The sequence below is a fragment of the Episyrphus balteatus genome, chromosome 1 (genome assembly GCF_945859705.1).
Source record: "Episyrphus balteatus chromosome 1, idEpiBalt1.1, whole genome shotgun sequence".
In the NCBI taxonomy this organism is placed as follows: domain Eukaryota; kingdom Metazoa; phylum Arthropoda; class Insecta; order Diptera; family Syrphidae; genus Episyrphus; species Episyrphus balteatus.
In genome coordinates, this window is record NC_079134.1 from 67,418,199 (window position 1) to 67,446,110 (window position 27,912).

Below are 27,912 nucleotides of genomic sequence, written 5' to 3' on the forward strand. Positions count from 1 at the left end.
AGTTCAGAAAAGACACTTCGACCGCGAAAGACGGGGTTGCACTCACACACTTGCAACTTTTTGTATATGAACACAAAGTCGAAGGAGAAATCGTGGTGAAAAAAACCAATACATATAAAATGGACTCCGCGGTGATTCTAATTTCCATACTAATTTGAGCCGTCTTCGGACCAGTTTCTGCCTCGAAGTCGGACTCAGCTCCGCCTGAGGCGGAGCGGATTCGGACCGAGGTCGGACCTGTTTGCTTGAAGGGTTATCTTTTTGTATCCTGCTTAACGCATCAGCATTGCAGTTGGTTTTGCCAGGCTTATACGTGATTTTACCTCGATATTCAGACAATTTGTGGTGAAAACGCAAAAGTCTCGTGGTTGGATTCTTTACATTAAATACTCCTACAAGGGGACGATGGTCTGTAAAAACTGTAAAACGTCGACCTAGAAGATATGTTCGGAAGTGCTGACACCCCCAAACTACGGCAAGCAATTCATTTTCTATCGTAGAATAATTTCTTTCAGATTTTTCTTGCGAACGGCTAGCATAAGCAATAGGCTTATCCTCACCCACTTCGCCCTGAGACAAAACGGCTCCTAGAGCGTCGTTGCTGGCATCTGTAGTCAGGATAAATGGCTTTGTGAAATCTGGGTAGATGAGAACAGGTGGTGAGGTAATCGCTTCCTTGAGGATCTGAAATGATTTCTCACAATCTGGAGACCATTCGAAACTACTTTCACTACGCAGCAGCTTTGTAGCTGCTATTTTAGCGTATTGCGGTATAAATTTTCTATAGTAGTTCGTAAGTCCCAGAAATGATTGCACCTGTTTTATTGTTTTGGGTCTGGGAAAATCTGTAACACATTGTGTTTAAGCTGGGTCGGGTTAAGCACCAGCTTCAGAACATACGTGTCCCAAATATGTTACTTCACGCCGTAGAAAGTTACATTTCTCGGTATTTAATTTGAGATTGTGCTGCCTAAGTTTTCCCAAAACTTTAGAATGTTTTTGATTATGTTCTTCTAGATTTTTACCATAGACAACAATATCATCTAAATAAACGAAACAGTCAATGCCATGCAAACCTGTCAGAATGTGATTCATGATCCTTTGAAATGTTGCCGGAGCACCGGTTAGACCAAAGGGCATTCGATTGAACTCGTAATGCCCTGTACTGGTACTAAACGCGGTTTTTGCTCTATCGGCTGGATCATCAACACCTGATGGTAACCGCTTGCCAAAACCAATGTGGTGAAAAACTGACTATGGCCCAACTGATCGAGAATTTCTTCTATTCTAGGAAGGGGAAATGCATCTTTGATTGTGACTTCATTTAGTTTTCTGAAGTCAACAACCACCCTCCACCGTTTTTGACCTTCAACCATTTTCTTTGGCACAATGAGCAATGGTGAATTTCAAGGTGATTTACTTTCAGAAATTATGTCTTGGTCAAGCATTATTTATTTTATAAACTTAACGGACTTACCGCGATTTTTTAATTTAATTTAATTGAATATTAATTTAGAATCCTTAAGAAACGTCAGGAATAAATATTCAATTAATTTGAATTAAAAAATCGCGGTAAGTCCGTTAAGTTTATAAAATAAATATGTGTAATCGCGAATATAATAGTTTAAAATCTAAAATTGGTCAAGCATTTCTTGCACTTGCCTTTCAATTTCCTATTTGTGAATCTGCGGAGTTCTATATTGCTTTGTATTGATTCGCGCCTGGTCAGATTTGGTGGGTATGTTGTGGGCTAACACAGGTGTATAGCTTAAACGATCAGCTTTTAGTAAAAATACATCAGGGGTATTCACGATCTGGTGCAACAGGCCTAGCAAAAATGTAAAATTTTATTTTTTTTACAATAGATCGTGAACGCCCCTTTTCTTATCTATAGTAAATATTGAAGCATGAATGAAATCCATGATGTTTTTTTTTAACAGGGTTGTTCCTCCACTGTTGCTTCTTCTTTTTTTTCCATTTTTTATAATTTGATTCTTTGTTTTGTTCGGGTTAATCAGTTTTCACAAATTATTTTATATCAAAAGAAACTAAATTACGGGACATGAGTACCGACAAGCCGACAACCATAATATACAGAATAAAAAAGACAAACTGTTTATCATGGGCGACGCGACGGTGAGCTGCCATCTGTCAAAAATAATTTTACTCTATTGTATTTTTATTTTGCAATAAGTCTAGGGTATAGCAAAAGTGCAAGACTGTTGTAAAATTTTAATCCGTATATTTTGTTGTTGTAGTGTTGTAAGATTTTACACTTTTGCACTTTTGCAATGATACAAGACCAGTTGCATCGGATCGTGAATACCCCTATCATTAAACTTAATGCATAAATTTTGTATAGATTTTTTTTCTTGCTTTGTTAAGTTATGATCTAGTTTAATTAAAGATAGAAGGTTCATCTCCCGTTCCTTAATGTGGATTTGTTTAAAATTCGCATATATTTTCGATCCCGGATTATTTTTTGCTATTGTATAATTTTTAAGATTTGAGTGTGTAGGTATGAAGCTTATATCCATGAAATAGTCCTCTCTTGTACTGTTCAAAACAGGGACATGGACGTAATTGTCGTGTGCCTTAACTATTGTGTTTCCTAGATAAATTCCATCATCAATTTCCTGTGAATGTATCAGGAATTCATTTGACTTGGAATTTTTCCTCTTTTTAACGTTGTTCCTAGAAAAGTTTCTCACATGAATCCAATTTTTTTTCAAATCCAACAAGTCAACTGGAACATTTCTTCAAATATTAAATTCTGATATAAATTATTTCAAAAGATATTATTTCGTGAATCAAGCTCAAAATAATAACACTTTTTTTAAATTTTCATTAAATTTTTCATGTTTTTAGCACTTAAACTGTACACCACCAAAAAACAAATAACGTCAAAACAATAAGAAAAACAAATTAAAGAAAGAAATCTGAGAAATGAATCCAAAAAATGTTCGTTCCAGAATCTCCGAAAAAAAATTAGCGCTCAGTTGAGATTTTTTGTCTCACTTAAAAAATCTCTGAGCCCTCTGAATTCTCTCTTGGTGGGACGAGCTTATTTTTTGTATGGAGAAATTTCAACGCTGGTCTGTGTAAGAAAAAAGTCAATAGAAAAACAAAAAAGAATAAAAAGAAAGTAAATTGTGATTGAGTTTTAATTTGTGAGTTGAGTTCGTGTTTTCCAAAATAAATATGTAACATTTATGATTTTTTTTTCAATTTTCAATTGCAAATGCAAATAACAACTACGATAACTACATTGACCACTTTTTGCAAAAGTACAAAACGTCGCCTCAATAAAATATTGTCGTATGTGCAAAATTGAGGTTTTGAGATTTGAATGCAGTTTTTCTAATTGATTTTTTCTCCTTCATTCTGTGAAATCCGTTTTTCGATATCTGTGTCCGTTTCCGAGATAATCGCTATGCATTTTGTCGTATGTGTAGGTTTACAAACATTTTCAGTAGCTTTTTGTCGTAAGTGCACAGAAAACGTGCACATACGACAAAAATTATCACATACTACAATTTTTTCATACAAATCTGTGTTTTTCTTCGTTCGGTAAATAATTGTCGTATGTGCTGTTTTTGCAACACATACAACAATATTTTACTAGAATTTCAGTAAACGTTTGTCGTTTGTCCCATAAGGAAATACACTGACGAGTGTAATTTCAGTTGCAATCAAGATGTCGAGCAGGTCGGACGAGTCGACCTGCGCCAAGTTTATCCGAGGAGCTTTATGCTCTATTTTATGCATACAAAATGCATAAAATAGTGGTTTTATGATTTTATTAATTTAGCATTCGTAACGAAATATTGGAAGATGAATTCTTTGATGCCGATCCTTTAGGTTCCCTCAATGTCTCGAATCCAGTGACAGTAAAAACTTGGCCCTACGAAACTTGTATGAAGCGTTGTGAAGTCAATAATTCATAGTAATATACCTACCCGAATTAAGCCAAACCTCGATTTTAACAAAAAAAATAAAACATACATCTCACTTCCAAACTTCCAAATTAAAAAGTTCTATCATTTTATATGTGAACTGCTTCTATCTAAACCAATTGTTTAGAAGTTAGATGTAGGTATGGTATTTTACCATTGATGTTTTTGTTAAATTCGAGTTTTGCTAAACTCGGGTCATTACCAAGAGCCAATGTGATTTTAAAAAGTTAGTAAATTAACGTTAGTTATTTGTTTTTCGCATTGAATTTGACATCTATTTGTCGTATGTCGTAAACAAGTTTCGAATAAAACTTTGCTTATTTTTGTCGTATGTGTCATCAATTTGTCGTATGTGTTTGGTTAACAAATAGTTTCTGTGAAAACGTAACATACGACATCGGCATATTGGAGAAAATTGACTATTATTCGTTTCTGGATTGGAATATTGAAATAATTCTAACATAATTCAATAGGCAAATATTTTCTGTATATGTCATAGGTTAGGTTAGGTAGTAGTGGCTGTCAGGCAAATTACCCGACACACTTAGACCCTTATGGATCCATTGTGATACCACAAAAGACTAGCAAGTTGGGACTCACTAGCCGAACCACTCGGTGCATATGTCATGGTATTAAAAAAAAAATTCACCGTACAGTTTTCGAGAAAAAAAATCTGAACTTTAATTGCGTTTTCCCAAAAGTAGCCGAATGTAACATACGACATTATTTTATTGAGGCGACGCACTGTTGTCCAAAATGACTTATCTCGTTGCAAAAATCATAACTTTTGAACGCATTGGGATCCAGGGCAACGAACTCGCTGATATCGAAGCCAACCTAGCAGCGAAATCTCCTGTATATCTTTTTAACTCCTACTCCAAACTTGATCTAAAAAGACACATCGACAGTTTAATTCTAAAGAAACGTCTTGAAACTTGGCACTGCCACCTTACCCACTACTCAACAACAAACAGAGACCGCCAAACCCCTGTCTACCCTGCATCAACTTCAAAAGCGCAAAACACCACCTTCGCTCGCCTTCGACTAGGACATACAGCCACTACTCATCAACATATATTAAAAAGAACTGACCCGCCTATATGCACTACATGCAACAACATACTAAACATAAACCACCTGCTCGGACAAAACGCATGCATTATATCCAGTCAATTCAACACCCTTCTCGCCAACAACGAAACAGTCAACACTATACTCAGCACATTTAGTCACGAAAATATATCAAAAATATTCAACTTTTTTAATAAAACTAGAATCTCTATATAAACTAGATTACCAATCAATTATCTACTTAAACCTTTTTTTTTTTATCTTATCAAAACGTCTCTATCAGAGCTGGAAGTCTTCTGTAGCTAGGCTCTTTTCTTCCTTTATATTTGCATTGTAATTTTAATTATATGTAAATAAATAATAATAATAATAATAATAATAATAATAAAAAGTTCTATCATTTTATATGTGAACTGCTTCTATCTAAACCAATTGTTTAGAAGTTAGATGTAGGTATGGTATTTTACCACTGATGTTTTTGTTAAATTCGAGTTTTGCTAAACTCGGGTCATTACCAAGAGCCAATGTGATTTTAAAAAGTTAGTAAATTAACGTTAGTTATTTGTTTTTCGCATTGAATTTGACATCTATTTGTCGTATGTCGTAAACAAGTTTCGAATAAAACTTTGCTTATTTTTGTCGTATGTGTCATCAATTTGTCGTATGTGTTTGGTTAACAAATAGTTTCTGTGAAAACGTAACATACGACATCGGCATATTGGAGAAAATTGACTATTATTCGTTTCTAGATTGGAATATTGAAATAATTCTAACATAATTCAATAGGCAAATATTTTCTGTATATGTCATGGTATTAAAAAAAAAATTCACCGTACAGTTTTCGAGAAAAAAAAATCTGAACTTTAATTGCGTTTTCCCAAAAGTAGCCGAATGTAACATACGACATTATTTTATTGAGGCGACGAAAAGTGAAAATATTTTTTTCCCTAGCGCAAATTGTTTGTAAAAAAGAGTGTAGGTACAAATTGTTTTTGAGGCCAAAAAATAAGCTTTCTGCATCAATTTTGTAACTTTTCCATTTCGAGAAATAATCCGTTTGAAAATTTTTACTTTAGTACTTTTTCTATTTTTAGGTCAACGTAAAGCCTAGTACGCAGCTGAAGCGAAACGAAATATTTTTAAGTCTCCAAAGCCAACAGCGAACATGTTAACGAAAAAATACCAAAATACCAAGTCGAAATAATAATGTTTTGAACATTTTTTTCTCCGTCAATTTGATGCCGCACACATTGCAGATAAATATTTGTGATGTATTTAAATGTTTTAATTGTTTCTAAAGTGCGCAGTATTTCAGATCAACCCAATGGAACACATATTTCAATTTTCTGAACTTCTTTTTCTGATTCTTTCCCATTTTCTGAACTTTTAATTTTTTTTTTCAAAATAACTGCTAATTTTCAAAAATAACGGCTATTTTACTTCCCACAAGGGTGGGTAGACATTTTTGTTTTATGTGTTTTCACGCATACTTAGCCGCCAAAAATGTCCGACGGAGCTTGTAGGCAAAACCCGTATGACGTCAGAAGTTTCCCATCTTCTTTGGGTATCTCTGTTCTTGTGTTTTCTAATTTTTTGGTCTGGAGAAGTTTATGACATGAGATTGTGTGTATGCATGTTTTCAAATGTGACCTTGTGTTGTAGGTATATGAATTGAAAGGTAGACACAAAACATTATCATTGGTTTTGTGTAGGGTAGGCAAACAAATTATACTTGCATAAGTTGACAAAAAATGCAATGCACAAGTCTTTTTTTATTACTATTTCTTCAAAACGCGTCGTCGCGTTACGTTGAGAAATACTCAAAGCGCGCTTCTGTCACTTTGACTTTACACAGCTGATTGAAACATAAAATGTGCTGTCAAATAAAAAAAAAACACAATCACTCACAAAATCATTGGGCCAAGTCTTTATCTTGATTTAAATGTGGAAAAATGAAGAAGAATATTATAATGTGTTGAAAAATACATAACAGTTTGTTTATTCTGTATTCCTATAGTTTTAAAAGCAAAACCAATCAAAATAAATTCTTTTTTTAAGAGAACTCACAATAAAACTCAGTCTACCACATCATTAAATTATTGTTATTTGTAATACGTAAATTGTTTTGATTTAAAATATCTTGATGACATTTTTTTTGTGCGAAATGTATATACAGAAACAAAAAAGCACACCTAGTATTGGAATAATTTATTTTTTTTATTCACATTTGGCCCAATAATTACGTGGGTGACTATATCTGATAAATGTCAGAAAGCGAGCAAAAGTTCAGCCTAGTTGAACTTTTGCTCGCTTTCTTACGTTTCCTTACGTTTGTCAGAGAGAAAGCACTACCTTTTGACAGATTTCAGATTTTTGTTGTGACAGCTGCACTAGCGCCAGTATTTTAACATAAGAACTACTTTAAGTGTGATTCTTCTAAGTGATGTTATTGCTAATAGCCGTGTTCCTTTGTACGTAGAAGAAACTGATCGTTATAAAACACTTGCAGCGGTATTTATTAGATTAGCTTAAACTGGTTCTCAAAGGTTGTTTAGTTAAGCTTGCTTAAATATTTAATTCGCCTTTAAGCAACGTTGCTTTAATCTGTATTTATAATCGAATTTCCACAGATGATTAACTAAACGATAGTTGTGTCAAAAAATTAATTGGAATTGACTAATCTAGTACAAATTACTATTACATTTTAGAAACATCACGTGGTTTTTGACAACTTGAGGGTATGTATTTTTGTAAACAAAAATTCTTAACCTTGACTGCGCAAAAAAAAAGATTAGGTCGTTGACGATGAGTTTGCTTTCGTCGGATTCCTTAATAAAATGCACAGAGCAAAGCCAGACAGCATTGATTTTTTTCATTTTTACTAACCATTTTTATTTTTTTTTAACATTCTTTAATTCTTTGATTTGAATTTAAAATTCAAGCTCCTTTTCATAGAGGAAGGAATACCTAGAGAACCGACTTCGAGGGGTTGTTCTCTTCGACCCTACAAGCTGCAATGAGAGAAAAAACTCAACAGTGGCTATATGTGGTAGTTTCCCCGTGCATTTTAAATGGCACTTACACATTCAACTGTGGAGTTTTGCTCAATGCGCTCAGTGCGCAACAAAAAAATCCGGTTGATTCAAAAATTGGAAAATAAAATTAAATTTTCAGAAAAAAATCTTTTTTTGACATTTAATCAATAAAAAATATAATAAATATTACTTTTTATTGCGTTTACCATAAAAATCAAACAATATTTATGAACTTTATTGCTAAAAACTATAAAAATTAAAAAAAAAGTATAAGCGCACCCTAATTAAACCATGAAAAGTATAACAGCGCCTAATTTTCCACCACACAAAAATAGCTCAAAGGTGAGTATTTTGACAGATGAAAATTATGTAAAAAAAAAAATGGGAGGCACAGATGAGATATATAGCGCCAACAAAGTGAGTAATTATTCAATTGTTTTTATATTTTTTAATAAACCTAATACTTTAAAATTGTTTTTCAGTAAAAACAATTAATCTGAAACATCAAACCAACTTGCATTTCCAAATGGACCATTCACACGACAGCATGGATGTTCTGTATGAATCTACTCTACCTGCTGGGCGCTCAACGCAAACAAAATCGTTTCTTTTGTTCAATTTATTAACAAAGACAAAAAATGTTTACTTATAATTAATTCCTATGAAGCCAAGATACAACTTAAATGAGTGTGGAACCAACAAATTTTGTAGCAAATACTAGCTGTTTGTTGCTGTTCCCCGTGTAGTTGATCCAATCACAAAAGAAATTCTTTACAATCCAAAATGAAAAAATATTTACACATGTGCAAGGTACCGAGATACCAAACCAAACAAACCAAGAATGTGCAGCCAACAAAAATACACTTGATGGCATCTGAAGGAAGCGCATATAAATTCAATTCGAGAATGAGAGACAATGTTAAGAATTTTCGAATTTTCGAGGCTGACTCGCACTTGTATTCTTTTTTTCTTTGATAGGAAAGTGAAAATGGGTACTATTTATTCTCGTTCTCGTACTCTAGAAGCCTTCTTGCTCTTATTCGTGGAACTAGTCCTCTACGAACATGACGGTGTAAAAACTAAGAAAAAAAAAAATTAAAAATATGAATTCTTGTGTTTCTGTTTAAATTCAACAGAAAAAAACTTACATCTTATTCGTTTCTGTCTTCAAACAATCAATAACATGACTTATTCCCAGTAAATTAATACTGTTGGTTGCACTAAACAGGCCATGTACAAAACAGAAGATGGTCTAGTATCTCCTGCCGAAAGTATATTCGTCCTAGAGAGACGATTGTGACCTTTTTGGAATCACCACTAAGATCGAAGGAGAATAGAATTCAAATTTTCGACTTGCTGTTTTCTGTGAATAATTTAAATAAAAAACATTTGTTTTTAGGCAAAATTATAGTAGGTATATTGCACAGTACACATAATAAGGTAATATATTCCGAACGTTGTCAAAATTTGTTTGTCAAAAATAGGCACCAATCTGTCAAATCGGCCTCTGATTTTTATATTTTAATCGCAGTAAACAGGAAATTTGTTTTTGTTTTAATTTATAAAATGTCATTTAAAATAATTATAAATTGAAAAATATCAAATTTTCTTGGCGTTTCTTCGCGGAAAATGGTCGATAATTGTTAAAAAATTAGTGTTGTGCGTGGTTTTTCGGTTTTTGTGCGTTTTTCGTCGGTATTTTAAAACAATTAAGAATTCGATAGCTGACGTTGGTCGCCAAATTGTTATGTTTTGACAATTTGGCGACAGTTCGGAATATATTACCTTTTTATGTGTACTGTGGGTATATTGGTTTGTGTTTGTTTTATTTTGCTTAAAATTTTATTACTTACTATTATACATTCTAACTAACAATGACATTAAGGTAAGTAAAATCATATTGGCCGTCGAGGTTAATTTGAAACATTTATACGAGTTAATTAATTTGAAACATACATATACGAGTTATAAAAATATATGCCGCTACACAAAGAGATTAAAGCCTGGAATGCAGCTGAAGCAAAAGGAAAAAATCTCCAATGTTAACAGTGAACATGTTAACGAAAACGAAAAAAATACCATCCGGCATTGTAGCAAAGTAAAAATTTTAAAAAATACAAATAAAAAAATTCATGAAAAAACATCAGAAAATTTGTTTTAAAGCAAAAAGAAATTCAATTTCGTTCAAAATTTCATTAACGAAATTATGTAGGTATGGAGAAATTTGTTGAGTTTGACACTTCCAATCATCCCAATGGTGAAATAAAACGGAAACAGCACATTGGTACAAGTTGCCGAATCGAATGACAGTATGAGATCTGTATAAGTTTGTTCAATAGCCGTGTTTTATTATCACTTGATCCATATAGATCATTAATTAAAATGTATTACAACAACTACATGAGATCTTGCAAGATCACGATTCATGATCCTGATGAAAAGCAAGATCACGATTCGTGATCCTGATGAAAAGCAAGATCTCATGTAGTTGTTGTAATACATTTTAATTAATGATCTATATGGATCAAGTGATAATAAAAAACGGCTAATATTGCGTTGAAAGGATTAAGTATGTTTTAGTGAGGTCTTAATACTGTTTCCAAAATGCTATCAATAATCCTTTGGGACGAGTACTTTTTTCAAGAGAGATGAGACCATCTTCTGTTTAGTTTATGACGGGTGAATGTGGAACATGGTCTCGTCTCTCTCGACGAAGTTATTGGTCCTAGAAGGACGATTGAGGGCTTTTTGGAAACTGTATTAAATCCTCACTAGAACACAACTAATCTTTCAATGCAATATTAACCAGATATCATACTGTTGATCGTGTTTATTTGCATTTTAATTAATTATTTTTAAATACCGCTCTGACGCAGAAAATTTGAATCAGAGTAGTGCTGATTCCAACAAGTCATCAATCATAATTCTAGGACGAGCACTTTCGTCAGGAGAGACGAGACCATCTTCTGTTTTTTTACATGAGGGGTGCATATAGAAGATGGTCTCGTCTCTCCTGGCGAAAGTATTCATCCCAGAAGGAATAAAAAATCAATAAATAAAAATCAAATCAAAGTTCAACAGCACATAAATATTGAAATATTTTGTTTAAATTAGCGTTGTTTTATTTTCCTAGTGATCCAGATCAGATCATGAATTTATTTGCGAAAGAATCTTCTTCTTCTTCTGTTGTAAAGCTGATAAAAACAACGATCTGATGTGGACCACGAGGATAATAAAACACAGTATTAATCGCTAGCTGTTGTGACAAAAAAAATTATATTCAAAGTTAAATTATAGGGAGGATTGACCGAACAGTGCTGCTGCTTCTTATTATACCTATTGAGTATTTCAAAGAAATGATTTTTTAAAACAACACTATTTGCTTGTATTTTCTTTTCTCATTATTATTAGAAAACCTGAGGGCGTATTTGGGACAAAGCTACTTGGTTGCCACATAATTGCTTCATGCGGTTGAGGGCACTGCCAGCCTTGAACCAACTGGCTTACCAGCCCAAATGGACAAACGACTTGACAATTATGGCGCGGCTCTACAAGTGACATGATTCGAAAGCGGAATACCTCCTGGTGAGATGAACCCTTACCGTAGTTTTCATCACCAAAAGCCACTGACTTTGTAGCCCCTGGCTAAATCCCTTGATTCTTAAAGTTGTTTATTAAGTTCTTTTCAAAGTTTTTAGCATCAATTAACATGTTGTTTGAGATGTTGTCCAATTGACTACGGTATTTCAATCATGGGCCGTCGGGAGCGACTTGATCACTTGTGCACTTTCCTTTGACGTTCATGAACGATCATGTCAGTCTTGGCCATTCCATTTCATACATCGGATGGTTCCAGGAGCTGAAGTCGCTGGCTTTTGGATCAACATTAAAGTAAAATGGTTTGTGGTTAAACAATTCGCTGCCTCAAAACTATAATGTTCTATGTCGAAGAAATGGAAAAAAATTACTTTTTTATATCAAAATTTTCGACATTTCAATGGCTACAAGACTGTGTCCACAAAAATTTTAGTTTTCCAAAATAAAATCCTTTAAAGCAATATTGAAAGGTCATGCGGCAAGTCGATTATGGCTTTTTTGAAAAAGTTACTGACAGTAATCAGCAATAGTCTGTAAGTAAGGTTCACTTGAATGTTTATTTAAATAATTGCTGTGTAATTATATTTTTTTGCTAATTTCTTGGTAAATACTAATTTGAAATCTTTGAACTTACTTGGGCATGATGCACTTTATTAAATTTATGGTTTTTGATAAAAAAAAAACAACAAAAAGCTTAAAAAGCAATATAATTACTCCAAAAATATTGTTTGTCTTGACTGTAAGTTGGTTATTTTCATATACCATACTCATTACTATAATGTTGTATGTCGAACATAGAACAAAAAAATCAACTCGAAATGCAAGGAAATGAAATAAATGTTCTATGTCAAAACAGAAAAACGTTAATTAAACAGATTTCCAGGATCAAAAAAGAAATTTTGATAAAGGGTGAAATTCTGATACTCCAAACTTTGTAGTCGATTTTCTCGAAACATTTTTTTGAAACATAGAACATTATAGTTTTTAGGCAGCGAATTGTTTCAATAAAATGATTTGACTTACTACTAACTGGTGGATCATCGTATGTATCCATACTGCCGTCGAATCCTCTTGATGGCAATTCAACACCCAGTGAAGCATTCAATTTGAATGCTTTGCCATGCTTTTACATCGATATATTGTCTTTTGTACATTTTTTTTGTAATACCGCGAAAAAATTGAAAATAAATTTATTTTGCAACCAAAAAAAAATCAGATATTTGAAATGATATATGAAATCGAGAACTGTCAGCTCAGCTGTCAGAAAAAAAGAGTAAAATAAGAGAGTTCTCTTCTATTCACCTCAAATGAAATTTGCGGGTGTTTTAGGCAAGGGGGGTACGAGTCGGTTCTCTAGGTATTCCTTCCTCTATGGGCACGGATGTGATATAGCGCCAACAAAGTGAGTAATATTCAATTGTTTGTATATTTTTTAATAAACCTAATACTTTAAAATTGTTTTTCAGTAAAAACAAATAATCTGAAACATCAAACCAACTTGCATTTCCAAATGGACCATTCACACGACAGCATGGATGTTCTGTATGAATCTACTCTACCTACTGGGCGCTCATCGCAAACAAAATCGTTTCTTTTGTTCAATTTATTAACATAGACAAAAATATATTCTTATAATTAAAAAAGAAGTTCCTATGAAGCCAAGATACAACTTAAACCAGTGCGGATCCAACAAGTTTTGTAGCAAATACTAGCTGTTTGTTGCTGTTCCCCGTGTAGTTGATCCAATCACAAAAGAAATTCTTTACAATCCAAAATGAAAAAATATTTACACCTGTGCAAGGTACCGAGATACCAAACCAAACAAACCAAGAATGTGCAGCCAACAAAAATACACTTGATGGCATCTGAAGGAAGCGCATATAAATTCAATTCGAGAATGAGAGACAATGTTAAGAATTTTCGAATTTTCGAGGCTGACTCGCACTTGTATTCTTTTTTTCTTTGATAGGAAAGTGAAAATGGGTATTATTTATTCTCGTTCTCGTACTCTAGAAGCCTTCTTGCTCTTATTCGTGGAACTAGTCCTCTACGAACATGACGGTGTAAAAACTAAGAAAAAAAAAATTAAAAATATGAATTCTTGTGTTTCTGTTTAAATTCAACAGAAAAAAACTTACATCTTATTCGTTTCTGTCTTCAAACAATCAATAACATGACTTATTCCCAGTAAATTAATACTGTTGGTTGCACTAAACAGGCCATGTACAAAACAGAAGATGGTCTAGTATCTCTTGCCGAAAGTATATTCGTCCTAGAGAGACGATTGTGACCTTTTTGGAATCACCACTAAGATCGAAGGAGAATAGAATTCAAATTTTCGACTTGCTGTTTTCTGTGAATAATTTAAATAAAAAACATTTGTTTTTAGGCAAAATTATAGTAGGTATATTGCACAGTACACATAATAAGGTAATATATTCCGAACGTTGTCAAAATTTGTTTGTCAAAAATAGGCACCAATCTGTCAAATCGGCCTCTGATTTTTATATTTTAATCGCAGTAAACAGGAAATTTGTTTTTGTTTTAATTTATAAAATGTCATTTAAAATAATTATAAATTGAAAAATATCAAATTTTCTTGGCGTTTCTTCGCGGAAAATGGTCGATAATTGTTAAAAAATTAGTGTTGTGCGTGGTTTTTCGGTTTTTGTGCGTTTTTCGTCGGTATTTTAAAACAATTAAGAATTCGATAGCTGACGTTGGTCGCCAAATTGTCATGTTTTGACAATTTGGCGACAGTTCGGAATATATTACCTTTTTATGTGTACTGTGGGTATATTGGTTTGTGTTTGTTTTATTTTGCTTAAAATTTTATTACTTACTATTATACATTCTAACTAACATTGACATTAAGGTAAGTAAAATCATATTGGCCGTCGAGGTTAATTTGAAACATTTATACGAGTTAATTAATTTGAAACATACATATACGAGTTATAAAAATATATGCCGCTACACAAAGAGATTAAAGCCTGGAATGCAGCTGAAGCAAAAGGAAAAAATCTCCAATGTTAACAGTGAACATGTTAACGAAAACGAAAAAAATACCATCCGGCATTGTAGCAAAGTAAAAATTTTAAAAAATACAAATAAAAAAATTCATGAAAAAACATCAGAAAATTTGTTTTAAAGCAAAAAGAAATTCAATTTCGTTCAAAATTTCATTAACGAAATTATGTAGGTATATAGAAATTTGTTGAGTTTGACACTTCCAATCATCCCAATGGTGAAATAAAACGGAAACAGCACATTGGTACAAGTTGCCGAATCGAATGACAGTATGAGATCTGTATAAGTTTGTTCAATAGCCGTTTTTTATTATCACTTGATCCATATAGATTATTAATTAAAATGTATTACAACAACTACATGAGATCTTGCAAGATCACGATTCATGATCCTGATGAAAAGCAAGATCACGATTCGTGATCCTGATGAAAAGCAAGATCTCATGTAGTTGTTGTAATACATTTTAATTAATGATCTATATGGATCAAGTGATAATAAAAAACGGCTAATATTGCGTTGAAAGGATTAAGTATGTTTTAGTGAGGTCTTAATACTGTTTCCAAAATGCTATCAATAATCCTTTGGGACGAGTACTTTTTTCAAGAGAGATGAGACCATCTTCTGTTTAGTTTATGACGGGTGAATGTGGAACATGGTCTCGTCTCTCTCGACGAAGTTATTGGTCCTAGAAGGACGATTGAGGGCTTTTTGGAAACTGTATTAAATCCTCACTAGAACACAACTAATCTTTCAATGCAATATTAACCAGATATCATACTGTTGATCGTGTTTATTTGCCTTTTTAATTAATTATTTTTAAATACCGCTCTGACGCAGAAAATTTGAATCAGAGTAGTGCTGATTCCAACAAGTCGTCAATCATAATTCTAGGACGAGCACTTTCGTCAGGAGAGACGAGACCATCTTCTGTTTTTTACATGAGGGGTGCATATAGAAGATGGTCTCGTCTCTCCTGGCGAAAGTATTCATCCCAGAAGGAATAAAAAATCAATAAATAAAAATCAAATCAAAGTTCAACAGCACATAAATATTGAAATATTTTGTTTAAATTAGCGTTGTTTTATTTTCCTAGTGATCCAGATCAGATCATGAATTTATTTGCGAAAGAATCTTCTTCTTCTTCTGTTGTAAAGCTGATAAAAACAACGATCTGATGTGGACCACGAGGATAATAAAACACAGTATTAATCGCTAGCTGTTGTGACAAAAAAAATTATATTCAAAGTTAAATTATAGGGAGGATTGACCGAACAGTGCTGCTGCTTCTTATTATACCTATTGAGTATTTCAAAGAAATGATTTTTTAAAACAACACTATTTGCTTGTATTTTCTTTTCTCATTATTATTAGAAAACCTGAGGGGGTATTTGGGACAAAGCTACTTGGTTGCCACATAATTGCTTCATGCGGTTGAGGGCACTGCCAGCCTTGAACCAACTGGCTTACCAGCCCAAATGGACAAACGACTTGACAATTATGGCGCGGCTCTACAAGTGACATGATTCGAAAGCGGAATACCTCCTGGTGAGATGAACCCTTACCGTAGTTTTCATCACCAAAAGCCACTGACTTTGTAGCCCCTGGCTAAATCCCTTGATTCTTAAAGTTGTTTATTAAGTTCTTTTCAAAGTTTTTAGCACCAATTAACATGTTGTTTGAGATGTTGTCCAATTGACTACGGTATTTCAATCATGGGCCGTCGGGAGCGACTTGATCACTTGTGCACTTTCCTTTGACGTTCATGAACGATCATGTCAGTCTTGGCCATTCCATTTCATACATCGGATGGTTCCAGGAGCTGAAGTCGCTGGCTTTTGGATCAACATTAAAGTAAAATGGTTTGTGGTTAAACAATTCGCTGCCTCAAAACTATAATGTTCTATGTCGAAGAAATGGAAAAAAATTACTTTTTTATATCAAAATTTTCGACATTTCAATGGCTACAAGACTGTGTCCACAAAAATTTTAGTTTTCCAAAATAAAATCCTTTAAAGCAATATTGAAAGGTCATGCGGCAAGTCGATTATGGCTTTTTTGAACAAGTTACTGACAGTAATCAGCAATAGTCTGTAAGTAAGGTTCACTTGAATGTTTATTTAAATAATTGCTGTGTAATTATATTTTTTTGCTAATTTCTTGGTAAATACTAATTTGAAATCTTTGAACTTACTTGGGCATGATGCACTTTATTAAATTTATGGTTTTTGATAAAAAAAAAAAACAACAAAAAGCTTAAAAAGCAATATAATTACTCCAAAAATATTGTTTGTCTTGACTGTAAGTTGGTTATTTTCATATACCATACTCATTACTATAATGTTGTATGTCGAACATAGAACAAAAAAATCAACTCGAAATGCAAGGAAATGAAATAAATGTTCTATGTTAAAACAGAAAAACGTTAATTAAACAGATTTCCAGGATCAAAAAAGAAATTTTGATAAAGGGTGAAATTCTGATACTCCAAACTTTGTAGTCGATTTTCTCGAAACATTTTTTTGAAACATAGAACATTATAGTTTTTAGGCAGCGAATTGTTTCAATAAAATGATTTGACTTACTACTAACTGGTGGATCATCGTATGTATCCATACTGCCGTCGAATCCTCTTGATGGCAATTCAACACCCAGTGAAGCATTCAATTTGAATGCTTTGCCATGCTTTTACATCGATATATTGTCTTTTGTACATTTTTTTTGTAATACCGCGAAAAAATTGAAAATAAATTTATTTTGCAACCAAAAAAAAATCAGATATTTGAAATGATATATGAAATCGAGAACTGTCAGCTCAGCTGTCAGAAAAAAAGAGTAAAATAAGAGAGTTCTCTTCTATTCACCTCAAATGAAATTTGCGGGTGTTTTAGGCAAGGGGGGTACGAGTCGGTTCTCTAGGTATTCCTTCCTCTATGGGCACGGATGTGATATAGCGCCAACAAAGTGAGTAATATTCAATTGTTTGTATATTTTTTAATAAACCTAATACTTTAAAATTGTTTTTCAGTAAAAACAAATAATCTGAAACATCAAACCAACTTGCATTTCCAAATGGACCATTCACACGACAGCATGGATGTTCTGTATGAATCTACTCTACCTACTGGGCGCTCATCGCAAACAAAATCGTTTCTTTTGTTCAATTTATTAACATAGACAAAAATATATTCTTATAATTAAAAAAGAAGTTCCTATGAAGCCAAGATACAACTTAAACCAGTGCGGATCCAACAAATTTTGTAGCAAATACTAGCTGTTTGTTGCTGTTCCCCGTGTAGTTGATCCAATCACAAAAGAAATTCTTTACAATCCAAAATGAAAAAATATTTACACCTGTGCAAGGTACCGAGATACCAAACCAAACAAACCAAGAATGTGCAGCCAACAAAAATACACTTGATGGCATCTGAAGGAAGCGCATATAAATTCAATTCGAGAATGAGAGACAATGTTAAGAATTTTCGAATTTTCGAGGCTGACTCGCACTTGTATTCTTTTTTGCTTTGATAGGAAAGTGAAAATGGGTACTATTTATTCTCGTTCTCGTACTCTAGAAGCCTTCTTGCTCTTATTCGTGGAACTAGTCCTCTACGAACATGACGGTGTAAAAACTAAGAAAAAAAAAATTAAAAATATGAATTCTTGTGTTTCTGTTTAAATTCAACAGAAAAAAACTTACATCTTATTCGTTTCTGTCTTCAAACAATCAATAACATGACTTATTCCCAGTAAATTAATACTGTTGGTTGCACTAAACAGGCCATGTACAAAACAGAAGATGGTCTAGTATCTCTTGCCGAAAGTATATTCGTCCTAGAGAGACGATTGTGACCTTTTTGGAATCACCACTAAGATCGAAGGAGAATAGAATTCAAATTTTCGACTTGCTGTTTTCTGTGAATAATTTAAATAAAAAACATTTGTTTTTAGGCAAAATTATAGTAGGTATATTGCACAGTACACATAATAAGGTAATATATTCCGAACGTTGTCAAAATTTGTTTGTCAAAAATAGGCACCAATCTGTCAAATCGGCCTCTGATTTTTATATTTTAATCGCAGTAAACAGGAAATTTGTTTTTGTTTTAATTTATAAAATGTCATTTAAAATAATTATAAATTGAAAAATATCAAATTTTCTTGGCGTTTCTTCGCGGAAAATGGTCGATAATTGTTAAAAAAATTAGTGTTGTGCGTGGTTTTTCGGTTTTTGTGCGTTTTTCGTCGGTATTTTAAAACAATTAAGAATTCGATAGCTGACGTTGGTCGCCAAATTGTCATGTTTTGACAATTTGGCGACAGTTCGGAATATATTACCTTTTTATGTGTACTGTGGGTATATTGGTTTGTGTTTGTTTTATTTTGCTTAAAATTTTATTACTTACTATTATACATTCTAACTAACATTGACATTAAGGTAAGTAAAATCATATTGGCCGTCGAGGTTAATTTGAAACATTTATACGAGTTAATTAATTTGAAACATACATATACGAGTTATAAAAATATATGCCGCTACACAAAGAGATTAAAGCCTGGAATGCAGCTGAAGCAAAAGGAAAAAATCTCCAATGTTAACAGTGAACATGTTAACGAAAACGAAAAAAATACCATCCGGCATTGTAGCAAAGTAAAAATTTTAAAAAATACAAATAAAAAAGTTCATGAAAAAACATCAGAAAATTTGTTTTAAAGCAAAAAGAAATTCAATTTCGTTCAAAATTTCATTAACGAAATTATGTAGGTATATAGAAATTTGTTGAGTTTGACACTTCCAATCATCCCAATGGTGAAATAAAACGGAAACAGCACATTGGTACAAGTTGCCGAATCGAATGACAGTATGAGATCTGAATAAGTTTGTTCAATAGCCGTTTTTTATTATCACTTGATCCATATAGATCATTAATTAAAATGTATTACAACAACTACATGAGATCTTGCAAGATCACGATTCATGATCCTGATGAAAAGCAAGATCACGATTCGTGATCCTGATGAAAAGCAAGATCTCATGTAGTTGTTGTAATACATTTTAATTAATGATCTATATGGATCAAGTGATAATAAAAAACGGCTAATATTGCGTTGAAAGGATTAAGTATGTTTTAGTGAGGTCTTAATACTGTTTCCAAAATGCTATCAATAATCCTTTGGGACGAGTACTTTTTTCAAGAGAGATGAGACCATCTTCTGTTTAGTTTATGACGGGTGAATGTGGAACATGGTCTCGTCTCTCTCGACGAAGTTATTGGTCCTAGAAGGACGATTGAGGGCTTTTTGGAAACTGTATTAAATCCTCACTAGAACACAACTAATCTTTCAATGCAATATTAACCAGATATCATACTGTTGATCGTGTTTATTTGCCTTTTTAATTAATTATTTTTAAATACCGCTCTGACGCAGAAAATTTGAATCAGAGTAGTGCTGATTCCAACAAGTCGTCAATCATAATTCTAGGACGAGCACTTTCGTCAGGAGAGACGAGACCATCTTCTGTTTTTTACATGAGGGGTGCATATAGAAGATGGTCTCGTCTCTCCTGGCGAAAGTATTCATCCCAGAAGGAATAAAAAATCAATAAATAAAAATCAAATCAAAGTTCAACAGCACATAAATATTGAAATATTTTGTTTAAATTAGCGTTGTTTTATTTTCCTAGTGATCCAGATCAGATCATGAATTTATTTGCGAAAGAATCTTCTTCTTCTTCTGTTGTAAAGCTGATAAAAACAACGATCTGATGTGGACCACGAGGATAATAAAACACAGTATTAATCGCTAGCTGTTGTGACAAAAAAAATTATATTCAAAGTTAAATTATAGGGAGGATTGACCGAACAGTGCTGCTGCTTCTTATTATACCTATTGAGTATTTCAAAGAAATGATTTTTTAAAACAACACTATTTGCTTGTATTTTCTTTTCTCATTATTATTAGAAAACCTGAGGGGGTATTTGGGACAAAGCTACTTGGTTGCCACATAATTGCTTCATGCGGTTGAGGGCACTGCCAGCCTTGAACCAACTGGCTTACCAGCCCAAATGGACAAACGACTTGACAATTATGGCGCGGCTCTACAAGTGACATGATTCGAAAGCGGAATACCTCCTGGTGAGATGAACCCTTACCGTAGTTTTCATCACCAAAAGCCACTGACTTTGTAGCCCCTGGCTAAATCCCTTGATTCTTAAAGTTGTTTATTAAGTTCTTTTCAAAGTTTTTAGCACCAATTAACATGTTGTTTGAGATGTTGTCCAATTGACTACGGTATTTCAATCATGGGCCGTCGGGAGCGACTTGATCACTTGTGCACTTTCCTTTGACGTTCATGAACGATCATGTCAGTCTTGGCCATTCCATTTCATACATCGGATGGTTCCAGGAGCTGAAGTCGCTGGCTTTTGGATCAACATTAAAGTAAAATGGTTTGTGGTTAAACAATTCGCTGCCTCAAAACTATAATGTTCTATGTCGAAGAAATGGAAAAAAATTACTTTTTTATATCAAAATTTTCGACATTTCAATGGCTACAAGACTGTGTCCACAAAAATTTTAGTTTTCCAAAATAAAATCCTTTAAAGCAATATTGAAAGGTCATGCGGCAAGTCGATTATGGCTTTTTTGAAAAAGTTACTGACAGTAATCAGCAATAGTCTGTAAGTAAGGTTCACTTGAATGTTTATTTAAATAATTGCTGTGTAATTATATTTTTTTGCTAATTTCTTGGTAAATACTAATTTGAAATCTTTGAACTTACTTGGGCATGATGCACTTTATTAAATTTATGGTTTTTGATAAAAAAAAAAAAACAACAAAAAGCTTAAAAAGCAATATAATTACTCCAAAAATATTGTTTGTCTTGACTGTAAGTTGGTTATTTTCATATACCATACTCATTACTATAATGTTGTATGTCGAACATAGAACAAAAAAATCAACTCGAAATGCAAGGAAATGAAATAAATGTTCTATGTTAAAACAGAAAAACGTTAATTAAACAGATTTCCAGGATCAAAAAAGAAATTTTGATAAAGGGTGAAATTCTGATACTCCAAACTTTGTAGTCGATTTTCTCGAAACATTTTTTTGAAACATAGAACATTATAGTTTTTAGGCAGCGAATTGTTTCAATAAAATGATTTGACTTACTACTAACTGGTGGATCATCGTATGTATCCATACTGCCGTCGAATCCTCTTGATGGCAATTCAACACCCAGTGAAGCATTCAATTTGAATGCTTTGCCATGCTTTTACATCGATATATTGTCTTTTGTACATTTTTTTTGTAATACCGCGAAAAAATTGAAAATAAATTTATTTTGCAACCAAAAAAAAATCAGATATTTGAAATGATATATGAAATCGAGAACTGTCAGCTCAGCTGTCAGAAAAAAAGAGTAAAATAAGAGAGTTCTCTTCTATTCACCTCAAATGAAATTTGCGGGTGTTTTAGGCAAGGGGGGTACGAGTCGGTTCTCTAGGTATTCCTTCCTCTATGGGCACGGATGTGATATAGCGCCAACAAAGTGAGTAATATTCAATTGTTTGTATATTTTTTAATAAACCTAATACTTTAAAATTGTTTTTCAGTAAAAACAAATAATCTGAAACATCAAACCAACTTGCATTTCCAAATGGACCATTCACACGACAGCATGGATGTTCTGTATGAATCTACTCTACCTACTGGGCGCTCATCGCAAACAAAATCGTTTCTTTTGTTCAATTTATTAACATAGACAAAAATATATTCTTATAATTAAAAAAGAAGTTCCTATGAAGCCAAGATACAACTTAAACCAGTGCGGATCCAACAAATTTTGTAGCAAATACTAGCTGTTTGTTGCTGTTCCCCGTGTAGTTGATCCAATCACAAAAGAAATTCTTTACAATCCAAAATGAAAAAATATTTACACCTGTGCAAGGTACCGAGATACCAAACCAAACAAACCAAGAATGTGCAGCCAACAAAAATACACTTGATGGCATCTGAAGGAAGCGCATATAAATTCAATTCGAGAATGAGAGACAATGTTAAGAATTTTCGAATTTTCGAGGCTGACTCGCACTTGTATTCTTTTTTGCTTTGATAGGAAAGTGAAAATGGGTACTATTTATTCTCGTTCTCGTACTCTAGAAGCCTTCTTGCTCTTATTCGTGGAACTAGTCCTCTACGAACATGACGGTGTAAAAACTAAGAAAAAAAAAAATTAAAAATATGAATTCTTGTGTTTCTGTTTAAATTCAACAGAAAAAAACTTACATCTTATTCGTTTCTGTCTTCAAACAATCAATAACATGACTTATTCCCAGTAAATTAATACCCCTTCAAGCAAGAAAACGGAGTCCAGAAAAGACAGTCCGACCTCCGACCGAGAAAAGGGGGGTTGCACTCACACACTTGCAACTTTTTGTGTATGAACACAAAGTCTAAGAGAATCGTGGTGAAAACTGAGAAAAGGAAAAAAAAGTAGACAGACATAGCCAACAAGAGCAAAAGCGTCATTTTGTTATTTTTTGTTGAAGTGTTTAGTCGCGTCGTGTCTCGTGTCGTTGTTAATAAAATATAAGTATAATTATAAACAATTATATCAAACTATTAACAATATGAAACAAAAAAAGGTATGTTGTATATATCGCTCAAAGTGTTTGGATTAAAGTGATGTTTTTCTGTTTGTGTTGTAGATGTAATCTCTAATGATGAAGAAAAAGGCAGAAGGTGAAACATGCGATTGGGCATCTAAAGAAACACCAACAACAGCAGCAACAACAAATAAAATAAAATGAAAAAAATGTATTGTATTTTATATTGTATATATTGTGAAAATTTCGTTTGCCAAAATTAAATAAAAAAAAAACAGTTTCAGTGAAAAAAAAAATCTAGTTCTTTTTTTGGTCGCAAATGCGAAATGTCATCCCTTTTTTATTCCTCTTTCTGGTAGGTTTTCGCTGCTCCGACTCAGGTCCGCCTTCGGCTCCGTTTTCTCGGAATGGAGATTTTCACCACACCAATACATATGCAATCGACTTCGCGGTGATTATAATTTCCATACTAATTTGAGCCGCCTTCGGACCAGTTTCTGATCCGAAGTCGGACTCAGCTCCGCCTAAGGTGGAGCGGATTCGGACCGAGGTCGGACCTGTTTGCTTGAAGGGACTGTTGGTTGCACTAAACAGGCCATGTACAAAACAGAAGATGGTCTAGTATCTCCTGCCGAAAGTATATTCGTCCTAGAGAGACGATTGTGACCTTTTTGGAATCACCACTAAGATCGAAGGAGAATAGAATTCAAATTTTCGACTTGCTGTTTTCTGTGAATAATTTAAATAAAAAACATTTGTTTTTAGGCAAAATTATAGTAGGTATATTGCACAGTACACATAATAAGGTAATATATTCCGAACGTTATCAAAATTTGTTTGTCAAAAATAGGCACCAATCTGTCAAATCGGCCTCTGATTTTTATATTTTAATCGCAGTAAACAGGAAATTTGTTTTTGTTTTAATTTATAAAATGTCATTTAAAATAATTATAAATTGAAAAATATCAAATTTTCTTGGCGTTTCTTCGCGGAAAATGGTCGATAATTGTTAAAAAATTAGTGTTGTGCGTGGTTTTTCGGTTTTTGTGCGTTTTTCGTCGGTATTTTAAAACAATTAAGAATTCGATAGCTGACGTTGGTCGCCAAATTGTCATGTTTTGACAATTTGGCGACAGTTCGGAATATATTACCTTTTTATGTGTACTGTGGGTATATTGGTTTGTGTTTGTTTTATTTTGCTTAAAATTTTATTACTTACTATTATACATTCTAACTAACAATGACATTAAGGTAAGTAAAATCATATTGGCCGTCGAGGTTAATTTGAAACATTTATACGAGTTAATTAATTTGAAACATACATATACGAGTTATAAAAATATATGCCGCTACACAAAGAGATTAAAGCCTGGAATGCAGCTGAAGCAAAAGGAAAAAATCTCCAATGTTAACAGTGAACATGTTAACGAAAACGAAAAAAATACCATCCGGCATTGTAGCAAAGTAAAAATTTTAAAAAATACAAATAAAAAAATTCATGAAAAAACATCAGAAAATTTGTTTTAAAGCAAAAAGAAATTCAATTTCGTTCAAAATTTCATTAACGAAATTATGTAGGTATGGAGAAATTTGTTGAGTTTGACACTTCCAATCATCCCAATGGTGAAATAAAACGGAAACAGCACATTGGTACAAGTTGCCGAATCGAATGACAGTATGAGATCTGTATAAGTTTGTTCAATAGCCGTTTTTTATTATCACTTGATCAATATAGATCATTAATTAAAATGTATTACAACAACTACATGAGATCTTGCAAGATCACGATTCATGATCCTGATGAAAAGCAAGATCACGATTCGTGATCCTGATGAAAAGCAAGATCTCATGTAGTTGTTGTAATACATTTTAATTAATGATCTATATGGATCAAGTGATAATAAAAAACGGCTAATATTGCGTTGAAAGGATTAAGTATGTTTTAGTGAGGTCTTAATACTGTTTCCAAAATGCTATCAATAATCCTTTGGGACGAGTACTTTTTTCAAGAGAGATGAGACCATCTTCTGTTTAGTTTATGACGGGTGAATGTGGAACATGGTCTCGTCTCTCTCGACGAAGTTATTGGTCCTAGAAGGACGATTGAGGGCTTTTTGGAAACTGTATTAAATCCTCACTAGAACACAACTAATCTTTCAATGCAATATTAACCAGATATCATACTGTTGATCGTGTTTATTTGCCTTTTTAATTAATTATTTTTAAATACCGCTTTGACGCAGAAAATTTGAATCAGAGTAGTGCTGATTCCAACAAGTCGTCAATCATAATTCTAGGACGAGCACTTTCGTCAGGAGAGACGAGACCATCTTCTGTTTTTTACATGAGGGGTGCATATAGAAGATGGTCTCGTCTCTCCTGGCGAAAGTATTCATCCCAGAAGGAATAAAAAATCAATAAATAAAAATCAAATCAAAGTTCAACAGCACATAAATATTGAAATATTTTGTTTAAATTAGCGTTGTTTTATTTTCCTAGTGATCCAGATCAGATCATGAATTTATTTGCGAAAGAATCTTCTTCTTCTTCTGTTGTAAAGCTGATAAAAACAACGATCTGATGTGGACCACGAGGATAATAAAACACAGTATTAATCGCTAGCTGTTGTGACAAAAAAAATTATATTCAAAGTTAAATTATAGGGAGGATTGACCGAACAGTGCTGCTGCTTCTTATTATACCTATTGAGTATTTCAAAGAAATGATTTTTTAAAACAACACTATTTGCTTGTATTTTCTTTTCTCATTATTATTAGAAAACCTGAGGGGGTATTTGGGACAAAGCTACTTGGTTGCCACATAATTGCTTCATGCGGTTGAGGGCACTGCCAGCCTTGAACCAACTGGCTTACCAGCCCAAATGGACAAACGACTTGACAATTATGGCGCGGCTCTACAAGTGACATGATTCGAAAGCGGAATACCTCCTGGTGAGATGAACCCTTACCGTAGTTTTCATCACCAAAAGCCACTGACTTTGTAGCCCCTGGCTAAATCCCTTGATTCTTAAAGTTGTTTATTAAGTTCTTTTCAAAGTTTTTAGCACCAATTAACATGTTGTTTGAGATGTTGTCCAATTGACTACGGTATTTCAATCATGGGCCGTCGGGAGCGACTTGATCACTTGTGCACTTTCCTTTGACGTTCATGAACGATCATGTCAGTCTTGGCCATTCCATTTCATACATCGGATGGTTCCAGGAGCTGAAGTCGCTGGCTTTTGGATCAACATTAAAGTAAAATGGTTTGTGGTTAAACAATTCGCTGCCTCAAAACTATAATGTTCTATGTCGAAGAAATGGAAAAAAATTACTTTTTTATATCAAAATTTTCGACATTTCAATGGCTACAAGACTGTGTCCACAAAAATTTTAGTTTTCCAAAATAAAATCCTTTAAAGCAATATTGAAAGGTCATGCGGCAAGTCGATTATGGCTTTTTTGAAAAAGTTACTGACAGTAATCAGCAATAGTCTGTAAGTAAGGTTCACTTGAATGTTTATTTAAATAATTGCTGTGTAATTATATTTTTTTGCTAATTTCTTGGTAAATACTAATTTGAAATCTTTGAACTTACTTGGGCATGATGCACTTTATTAAATTTATGGTTTTTGATAAAAAAAAACAACAAAAAGCTTAAAAAGCAATATAATTACTCCAAAAATATTGTTTGTCTTGACTGTAAGTTGGTTATTTTCATATACCATACTCATTACTATAATGTTGTATGTCGAACATAGAACAAAAAAATCAACTCGAAATGCAAGGAAATGAAATAAATGTTCTATGTCAAAACAGAAAAACGTTAATTAAACAGATTTCCAGGATCAAAAAAGAAATTTTGATAAAGGGTGAAATTCTGATACTCCAAACTTTGTAGTCGATTTTCTCGAAACATTTTTTTGAAACATAGAACATTATAGTTTTTAGGCAGCGAATTGTTTCAATAAAATGATTTGACTTACTACTAACTGGTGGATCATCGTATGTATCCATACTGCCGTCGAATCCTCTTGATGGCAATTCAACACCCAGTGAAGCATTCAATTTGAATGCTTTGCCATGCTTTTACATCGATATATTGTCTTTTGTACATTTTTTTTGTAATACCGCGAAAAAATTGAAAATAAATTTATTTTGCAACCAAAAAAAAATCAGATATTTGAAATGATATATGAAATCGAGAACTGTCAGCTCAGCTGTCAGAAAAAAAGAGTAAAATAAGAGAGTTCTCTTCTATTCACCTCAAATGAAATTTGCGGGTGTTTTAGGCAAGGGGGGTACGAGTCGGTTCTCTAGGTATTCCTTCCTCTATGGGCACGGATGTGATATAGCGCCAACAAAGTGAGTAATATTCAATTGTTTGTATATTTTTTAATAAACCTAATACTTTAAAATTGTTTTTCAGTAAAAACAAATAATCTGAAACATCAAACCAACTTGCATTTCCAAATGGACCATTCACACGACAGCATGGATGTTCTGTATGAATCTACTCTACCTGCTGGGCGCTCATCGCAAACAAAATCGTTTCTTTTGTTCAATTTATTAACAAAGACAAAAATATATTCTTATAATTAAAAAAGAAGTTCCT

General features: G+C 33.1%; 3 long non-coding RNA genes across 3 annotated transcripts; 2 read left to right on the forward strand and 1 right to left on the reverse strand.

The window, feature by feature from the left end:
* The first annotated feature begins 8,297 nt into the window (after positions 1-8,297).
* Positions 8,298-8,718, forward strand: LOC129907121 (uncharacterized). Its single transcript, XR_008770966.1, has 2 exons — positions 8,298-8,479; positions 8,545-8,718. It is a non-coding gene; the product is annotated as an uncharacterized LOC129907121 (long non-coding RNA).
* A 9,488-nt stretch (positions 8,719-18,206) lies between these two features.
* Positions 18,207-21,207, reverse strand: LOC129907003 (uncharacterized). Its single transcript, XR_008770913.1, has 3 exons — positions 20,842-21,207; positions 18,387-18,601; positions 18,207-18,318 (listed from the first exon to the last, which is right to left on the reverse strand). It is a non-coding gene; the product is annotated as an uncharacterized LOC129907003 (long non-coding RNA).
* A 989-nt stretch (positions 21,208-22,196) lies between these two features.
* On the forward strand, positions 22,197-23,576 carry LOC129905791 (uncharacterized). The gene is made up of 3 exons (XR_008770660.1): positions 22,197-22,241; positions 22,306-23,337; positions 23,401-23,576. It is a non-coding gene; the product is annotated as an uncharacterized LOC129905791 (long non-coding RNA).
* Positions 23,577-27,912: the final 4,336 nt, after the last annotated feature.